Source organism: Typopeltis vanoorti, chromosome 15, assembly GCF_054136105.1.
Source record: "Typopeltis vanoorti isolate ZY-2024b chromosome 15, IOZ_Tvanoo_1.0, whole genome shotgun sequence".
NCBI lineage: Eukaryota > Metazoa > Arthropoda > Arachnida > Uropygi > Thelyphonidae > Typopeltis > Typopeltis vanoorti.
Window position 1 is genome coordinate 22,406,076 of NC_143563.1, and position 8,607 is coordinate 22,414,682.

The following is an 8,607-nucleotide window of genomic DNA, read 5'->3' on the forward strand; positions in this document are numbered from 1 at the left end:
ATTGGTATAAATGAGAAGCAGAATTCAGGAGATGGCAGATGACTAGTAATGTGCCCCAGGACTCTGTGCTGGGGCCACTGCTATTTAATTTTTGAGCATAAATGATGCAGGAAATAATTTGAATGGGGGTATTCAGTTGTTTGCTAATGATGCAAAGTTGGGCAGGATAATGGTTAATCAAAGTGATGTAGAGAGCTTGCAGGATAATTTAAATAGGCTGACAAAATGGCAAAATATAATGGATGTCAATTTAATGTGAAAAAATTGTCAAGTTATGCATTTTGGGACACAGAATTTACATGCTGTATACCAGTTTGAGGGAACTGTAGTACAGGAAATTGATGAATCCAGGGATCTGGGGGTAGTAGTAGATAGAGAGCTGTAGTTTAGAGGGCATATTGCCAAAGTCGCCAGGGTGGGTCACAGGGTTACTTGGTTATTGAAGAACACATTAACAAGGGAGTTGTCCTTCCTTTTCATAAAACCTTGATACGACTACGTGTGGATTATAGTGATGAGGTCTAATCACCTGGGTTTCTTGGAGATGAAAAAATGGTGGAGAGGATCCAGAGGCAAGTGACCAAGATGGGAGATATGATAGAAACACTTAAGTTCCTTAACCACCCAAGATGTATGTATAATATATATATATATATATATATATATATATATATATATATATATATATATATACATACACGTCCAGGCAGTGGCATAGCTAGAGCTGTTGCCGCCCAGGGTGGACCCTGAGTTTTCCCCCCTCTCAATACAAAAATACTATAAAAAGTCAAAACGACGTCTAGGGAATAATTAAAACAGTTTATTTTTGAAGTAAAAGCAACACTTACAGCAATTGTGAGGAAAATTCGCAGTAGTATTACAATATTTGGAACTGAGTTCTCGAGACTGTATTTCAGAATTAACTGCAAAAGTTCTAAAAGGTTGAAAGTGTCGCCCGGGGCGGACCCCCCCCCCCAGCTACGCCATTGCATCCAGGTTACCATGGATGTGAAGTGCATATTAAAATTGTAATACCATTGATATTACATTGAAATATATGATGGATACGAAGTGTAGAGGAGTGATGTATTTTATCCATATTGACGGCGACGTGGTTAAAGAATTATATAGCACTGATGCATGGGAGATATTTCTGCACTTGGCTAGTGGAGGTGGAACAAGAGGATCCCTAGAAGAGTTGGGTAAGAGTATGGTTATTCAGGGTGTGAGAACTACATTAATCAGCTGTAAATGCTGTCTATTAATGACTTCAAGGAGAGGTACGATAGATATTGTGTTGACAGTTTCAGTATCTCATGATGAGTCATGGGACTTCATGGAAGTGCCCATACAACTATAACAATAATAATAATAATAATCTTCAGCACTGCAATAATGCTGGACACCCAGAAGGAAGTGGATTATAGATTCCAATCTGGACCCCAAATGGAGTAAATTTTCAAACTTTTTTAGTCAGCTCTGAAATAGGTATGGTTTTTTCTCTCTGAAAATCTGGATTTCAACCAGCATCTTGGAAAAAATCGACTGTAAAACCGAGTTTCAATAACAGGCTAGTGTAACGGTTTAGGATCGCGAGATGTCGAGAGTTGTCTACCTTACTTTCCCTGATGCATTGAAAACCATATTGTAGTCATGGCCTCAACTACTGTTGATTGCAAAGGATGGAGACAACTGCCTACTGATTTCCTAAAGCTAGTTCGGGTTTAATGGACTCCACCTGCTCCCCTTGGGGGAGATAAAAAGACATTAAACTATTTAAAATTATTAATTTGTCTAATATATTTAAAGGATGCATCATTTATCCCCTTAACATACAAAGACGTCTGTGACACATCTTTTGTTTATTGCACTAAAATTGATTTTGAATTTTGGTTTCACATATAAATTAAACCGAATATAGACGCTAGACAAACTTGTGTCTATTTCCTTTCAGCCGAGAAAAGTTGCTGTTGTGTCGGAAAAAGTGATGAGTCATCCCCTTTTCCCACCCAACATTACGTTACCTCAGAAGGAAGGGATAAGGGCATGTTTATGCCTCCTGATGGGAAATGTACCAAATAATGTCCCAAGAAAATGTAAATAACCAGAGGGTAAATTCTAAACAGTGTCAAGATAGCCCATATGTTTGTTGAGATAATAATTGTGAATGAATTAAAGTAGAAAGTTACGTAATATTAAGAAATAAATATGTATAAGCTAAGTACAAGTTTAAGACATGTGAAGACAGTTCGTAGCCACGGGGTCCAATCGGCTGCCGCCGTATGCGTGACGACACCGCCGAGTGAGGGAGCTGTTCCGGAGTATAAAAGTTTCGTCCGGAGTTCGAATCGTTCTCTTATCTCTGATTTCTTGTGTCTCGTCTCCGAGGTTCGTCGGCACCAAGTTTCCCGAAGGAGAGCTATGTGGAGCTTGCCGCCACGTGTAGCAAGGATCTCCCCTTGCTATATGTACATGTTACATCGTTCAAAGCTGCAACTACAATGTGTTCAAACACATAAGGAGAAAGAGCCGCTGATGAAATCCACGTCAGCGTACAGGTCTGTGTATGAGTGCTTTCGGTTCGTGTAGAACAAAGGAACAACGAAGCCCGCCATCAGAGAAGGTACAGTGAACAGATCAGAATACCTAGTCAAAGCAAGGACGGTAAACGAAGATTTTCTTATATTAATGTAGGATTAAAGTATCCCTGGAGTAAAGAAACAGGAGTTAAGAACACACGCTATTTACGTGTTGTGCCACAAGAACAGTCTGCAATTTGGACACTTTTGTCTACTGTTAGGAAGAAAGCATATTAGGCTCCAGCCGAACAGGAGGCCGAGCTCCGAACTGTTTAAGTGATTTAAGAAAAGTAATGTCATATGATCAGAAAGTGATTAAGTGTTAACAGATATTTTGGAGGAGAGAATTAAGTAGAAATAAGTACTATTGTCCTAGAGAATTACTTGTCAGATTTATTGAATTGTCTAGTGTTTACAAGTAATGTTTCATGTATGATATTATCAGGTAACTTAATTGTGAGAGTCTGAGGATAGATATATGTACAGAAGAGTCTGAGGATAAATATATATACAGAAGTGAGGAATTTATGTCCAGTAAGAGATTACAAGTCTTGAATTGTGATTTATTCAGAAAAGGAACCCAGACTCTTTTAAGGTTAAGAATTTAAATAACATGTATACTTGTCTTTGTGAGATAATAAATGTGTTTCTTTTTACATAATCAATTGAGTTTGTCATATCTTCTGCGGATTTGAATTACCATTTGGAAAATTTCGTACCTTGCATTTAAAGGGGAAACCAATAGTGATATGAGAATAGGGACCACGACTGCATACATCTTGATCCCTACAATTTTCTTTAAGTATTTTAGATAGCGTATCAGAATTTAGTTGCCGGCCAAATTTGTCGGCAACCGAAGTCTGAGAATAAGAGATACAAAACTTAATGTTAAAGTTAAAGTAAAGAGATTAAAGATAAAAACCACAAAAACAAGGGATATAACATTGCCAACAGCGTGCATCGGCTATTTCATTTGCGTTTGCACAAATTCATCATTATTTTTCAAATAATGATGAATTTGATCCAGCAAATCACCCTCACCCCAAAAATTGGCAGAAAAACGACTGCTTTCTGATTTTTAATTGGTATGTTAAGGGGTTTAATATAATAAATGCAATAATGTAGGAGATTCGGTAAAAAAAAAAAAAAGGTATTTAGTAAATTAGTATTTTATTTCTCATAAAGTGAGTTTTAAGTGAATTACACTATTTTCAAGTTGTGTAGCTCAGTAGAAGTGGCGTTTGCACTCTACCGCACGACGAAAGGAGTTCGAATCTAGTCGCCGACTAGAGGAACTTTTTCTAAGCCTTTTCTCTACCGGTTCCAGAGTTAGTCGATCTCTGGCGCGGGCTAGCCGGTTTTTCGTCCCGTAAACTCAAGAAAATCGGCCGTTGAACCCACACTATTTTCAGACATTAAATATACTGTGTTAGGATTGGGGACCACCAGATGGCGGCACTTATTAGCCGCCTTCTTCACTGCGTGCCGATTAATTAGTGATAGCTTTGGGCCAGCTATCTGTGATTGGCTACCAGTGGAGATTGAACTGCCCACTCAGTCTCCAAAAGTTATATAGGGCTTAAAAACGGCCTTGCCTACTCCGGGAACAAAAAGGCGTTAGCTGATTTTTTTTTTTTTTTTTACTTTCAATGAAAATGATATGCTAAGATAATTTTATGCTTTCTGTCGTTAAAAATTTGTGGTGTTACTAAAAAACACCACTGCAGGAAGGTGTATATACGTTTACATGTAAACAGATTCATATTGATATATATATAGACAATACTTACTAGCAGGATCCCTGATTAAGTGCAAACAGCAGTGTATTATGAAATGTAATTCGAGATCATCACTTGAAACCAAACACAAAGATATGATTACTGTCCGACCACAGACGCGAGCCCCCTCTACACTTCTGCGCATGGCAGAAGGCGAATCCATTCCGAAAATAGAGTAATCAATGATCAGTGTTTATTATTATATCTAGGAAAAATGAGTTATTCTTTATGAAAACGAAAGTTTTTAAAGTGGTATTTTGCTTGTACAACAGTTGGAAAATTTTGCGTATAAAGTACGTGATTTCACCTGTTGGTGACGAATTCGTACATCGCCTAATTGCTTTCTCCTCTTCAACATGAATTCACTCTTCTTGGCACAGTGTCAGCCAAGGTTCTCGCATCTGTGGTCAGACAGTACAACATATTTACCTGATGAAGGGTGATCATAATTCTAATACATTAACTCTAATAATTCACTAACACCTTTCATTTTCCAAAGGGAGTTGGAGAGACTGTTTTAGCCCTGTCTAACTTTTGGAGACTGATGGGAAATCTGTCTTCAAAATGTCATCCCTATATTGCTTCTTTTTCAGATTTCTCTCTCTCATTCTATGGCGTAGGTAAGTAATTATTTCCACTCCTGCAACTCAGAAAAAAGGAAAGCAAAATTCTCATTGTTTTGCAAAATAATCCTTGTTAACATTAAAAAAACAAGAAAGTGTCAGTCATCCACATTATTCTCATCTCCCGTAAGTCTACAAATCGTTAGTTGGAATGAAAACTACCAACGAGTGGACCAGCTGTCTCTCTATGGTTTTGAAAAGATCAAGTTAAAAGCATTCTGTGTAATCTCCTTGAGATATCAAGAGATTTCGATGAATTTTTTTTTTTTTTTTTGACAAAAGAATTTCAAATGAATATAATAATTTTTATCAACTGATATCAAGGGTTCATACTAAAATTTGTCATCCAGCGAAGAGAGAAAACATGAAATTTATGCACACATACATATATTTAGGCAAAAGACCAGCCACATTAGCTGAAAATTATGGTTACTAAAGTCATTAATTGGGTAGCAGTGAAATCTCATGAGAAGAATGAAGCCAAATTTATTGAGCTCTTCTGATACGACCTCCTTAAGCAGCATGTGACAGAAGAAACTGGAATTCAAACCGAAACCCCTTTACAGTGTTACAGGAGGTTTCAGTTAAAGACAACTGTTCTGGCTTCAGTTAGTGGGATTGATTACGCTGCTTGGCCCTCGGAAATGGCCTAAGCATATGGATATACCATTCAAAGACGGTTACATAATAAACTACAGGGCAAGAAATTATGACAAGATGGATACCAAGTTGAATCGGATCATTGAGTCGCCATACATTATACCTCTTACCATTCCCTCGCTCCTTATTGTTTTTAATTGTGTACTATTCAAACCCCAGATGTTAAAAAATTTCTAAGGAAACTAGAAGTTTGTTGCAGAAAAACCAGTTAAAAATGTAATAAAAATGTATTATCATATAATAACTTCATTATATACTATATTATTCATTTTTGTATAAAATCCATTCAAATTATCAAAATGATCCTGGCCAGTTGTTTGGTAAAAATTTAAATTTGAAATCTTCAGCTGCTTAACATAACCTCTTAGCAAAGATAGTAAACTACACAAATTGCAGCTGCAACTTGTTTGAAATACTGTATTTAGCAATAGATGCTGTTTTGAAATGAAAAGTTTGACAGGGACCACACAATTTACAGAACTCTTCTTATTATTAATTATTACATGACACCTCCAGGGAGTACAAGGGATTTATCGAGGGAGGGCACCTACTCTACTAATCTTTGTCTCCACCAACTACAACGAACTGAAACTTCATCCACATCAACATCATCTACCGCCCACCACTGGTATTTTCACAGTGAATCACAAATGTCCATACCCAAAGCAGGATTCAAACCCACAGCCTTTAGGCTGGAGAGCAGATGCGCTAACCACTCGGCCAACCAGGCCGGCAAATCCAAATTATGGAAATCATTATTGGTCAGTTATTTTCATTAACCATCTCAGCTTTGCAGAGGTATTGTACTGTAGGCATACTTGCATGCATGCAATTATTAGAAAATTTCAGAGGAAATATTTTTTGCCATGTTGAGACTTTTAAACTGTTGACAGGTGGTTACAGGGTTGACACTGGGGAGTTCTTTCGCTTGGTTGAACAGTGGGAAGGAGTGATAACAAGAGGCCATCCCTGGAAGTTACGAAAGGAAACTGTGAGCAAGAGGGTGAGGAGTGGTTTCTTTGCGTGGAGGGTGGTTGAACCGTGGAATGCATTGCCTGATGAAGTGGTGAGCTCGAGAACGGTCAATGAGTTTAAGGAGTGGTATGATAGACTTTGTGTTTCTTAGGAGGGACCTCCCCTTGATGAATTTCAACAGACTATGTTCTTAGGAAGGACCTCCCGTGATGAGTTTTTTGACTCCATGGTGGCTTGAATAACAATAATGTTTGCCATAGGCCTGTGGAGTGGCATTTGCACCCACAGGTATAGGATGCCTCAAGAAAGCCATTCTCGGTTCAAATCCAGTCACCAACCACAGGAACGTTTTCTAACCCTTTCTTTACCATTTTCTGAGTTAATTGATTGCAGGCACAGGAAAGTATGTGTTTTCTCCCAGAAACAGGTTTTTCATCTGATAAACTAACCAAAATGGACCATAGAACCCACACTATTTCAGACAAATAATACACTGTGTTAGGGTTAGGTACCACAAGATGGTGATACTTGTCTCCCTCTCTTCACTAGATGCCATTTAGTGATAATCATGGATTAGCTATCTCTGATTGCTTTTGATAGAGACTGAACTACCACATCGGTCTCCAAAAGTCGGATAGGGCTAAAACAGCATTGCCTACTCCCTATAGTGAATAAAGTGCATTAACAGACATTTCCCTCAACATCATGGGAGCATAAACTTTTAAAATGTGCCATCAAACATCATTTGTATTTTCATTAGGTCATAATTTGAATTGTTTGAAAATATGCATTTCATATTTGTTAAAGACATTACTGGAAATTTCAAAGAAAACTATTTGTTGTTTCCTGGACATCAGGGAGATGTATTTTAAATCATTTAAATCACTTTAAGGTTAAATCCTTCATAAGTTAAAATTTCATTAGGTTAGTTTATGTGGCATGATTACAATTTTAATTATTGAAAAGTATATTTTATGCAAATAACAGGGAATTTCAATGGAAACATATTTTCTAACATCAGGAGAAGATAAGCTTTAAAATGTGTAAGCACTTTTGCATTAGGACACAATTTCCTTATTGAAATGTGATTCCTTACTAAATTAAGTGTAATAACCCCATCTTTCAGTATTCTATATATATATATATATATATATATATATATATATTAATGGAGCCTCCATATCACGGTTAGTAGTGAAGCCTTTTGGTTGAAAAGACCTGAGTTTGAGGAACCTTTATCAGGTCTTTGAGTTAGCCAGTCTCACACATGGGAGGTTTTTCTCCCTTCAAAACAAGCAAATTGGGTTCTAACCACACACATATCCACAAACAAAGAACACTTTGGAGAAAGATAGTAGCCTGCACTGGTCCCTGGCTAGGAAGTAATAACTTCTGACCAATACTTCATGTTGGATCAAATGTCAATACTGGTATCCTGGATAATAATAAAGTTAGTTTAATCCTTTATCCAAGTGTAATAAAATAAAGTTTGTGCTTGAAGCAGGACTGAGGAAACTCGTAGTAAAGGTGGACCAAGCTCTCATCACTCCTTGTCTCAGTATCTCCTATAATACAAAGCACATCTCCTTGTGGACATGTATAATGCTATGTATTAAGGGAAGGGCCACTACCCAGACTGGTTTTGACCTTTATTGAGGTTTCGTCAGTGGGAGCCAGACCCAGAAGTGGTGATACCAATGCAGAAGCAACGTGGAGGTCATATTTACTTATGTGAGTTGCCAAAATGGTGTACCACCTTATTATTAAATTACTCTGGATTTAGAGAAAGATGTTAGAAGCTTATTTTCCACTTGGTTAGACTAATAAATTTAGTTTAATCCTTTATCCAAGTGTAAGCAAACAAAGTTTGTGCCTAAAATATCTTCAGGATTGAGACAACTTGTAGTAAAGGTGGACCAAGCTCTCATCACTCCTTATCTCAGTATCTCACATAATACAAAGCACATCTCCTTGTAGATATGTATAATGTTC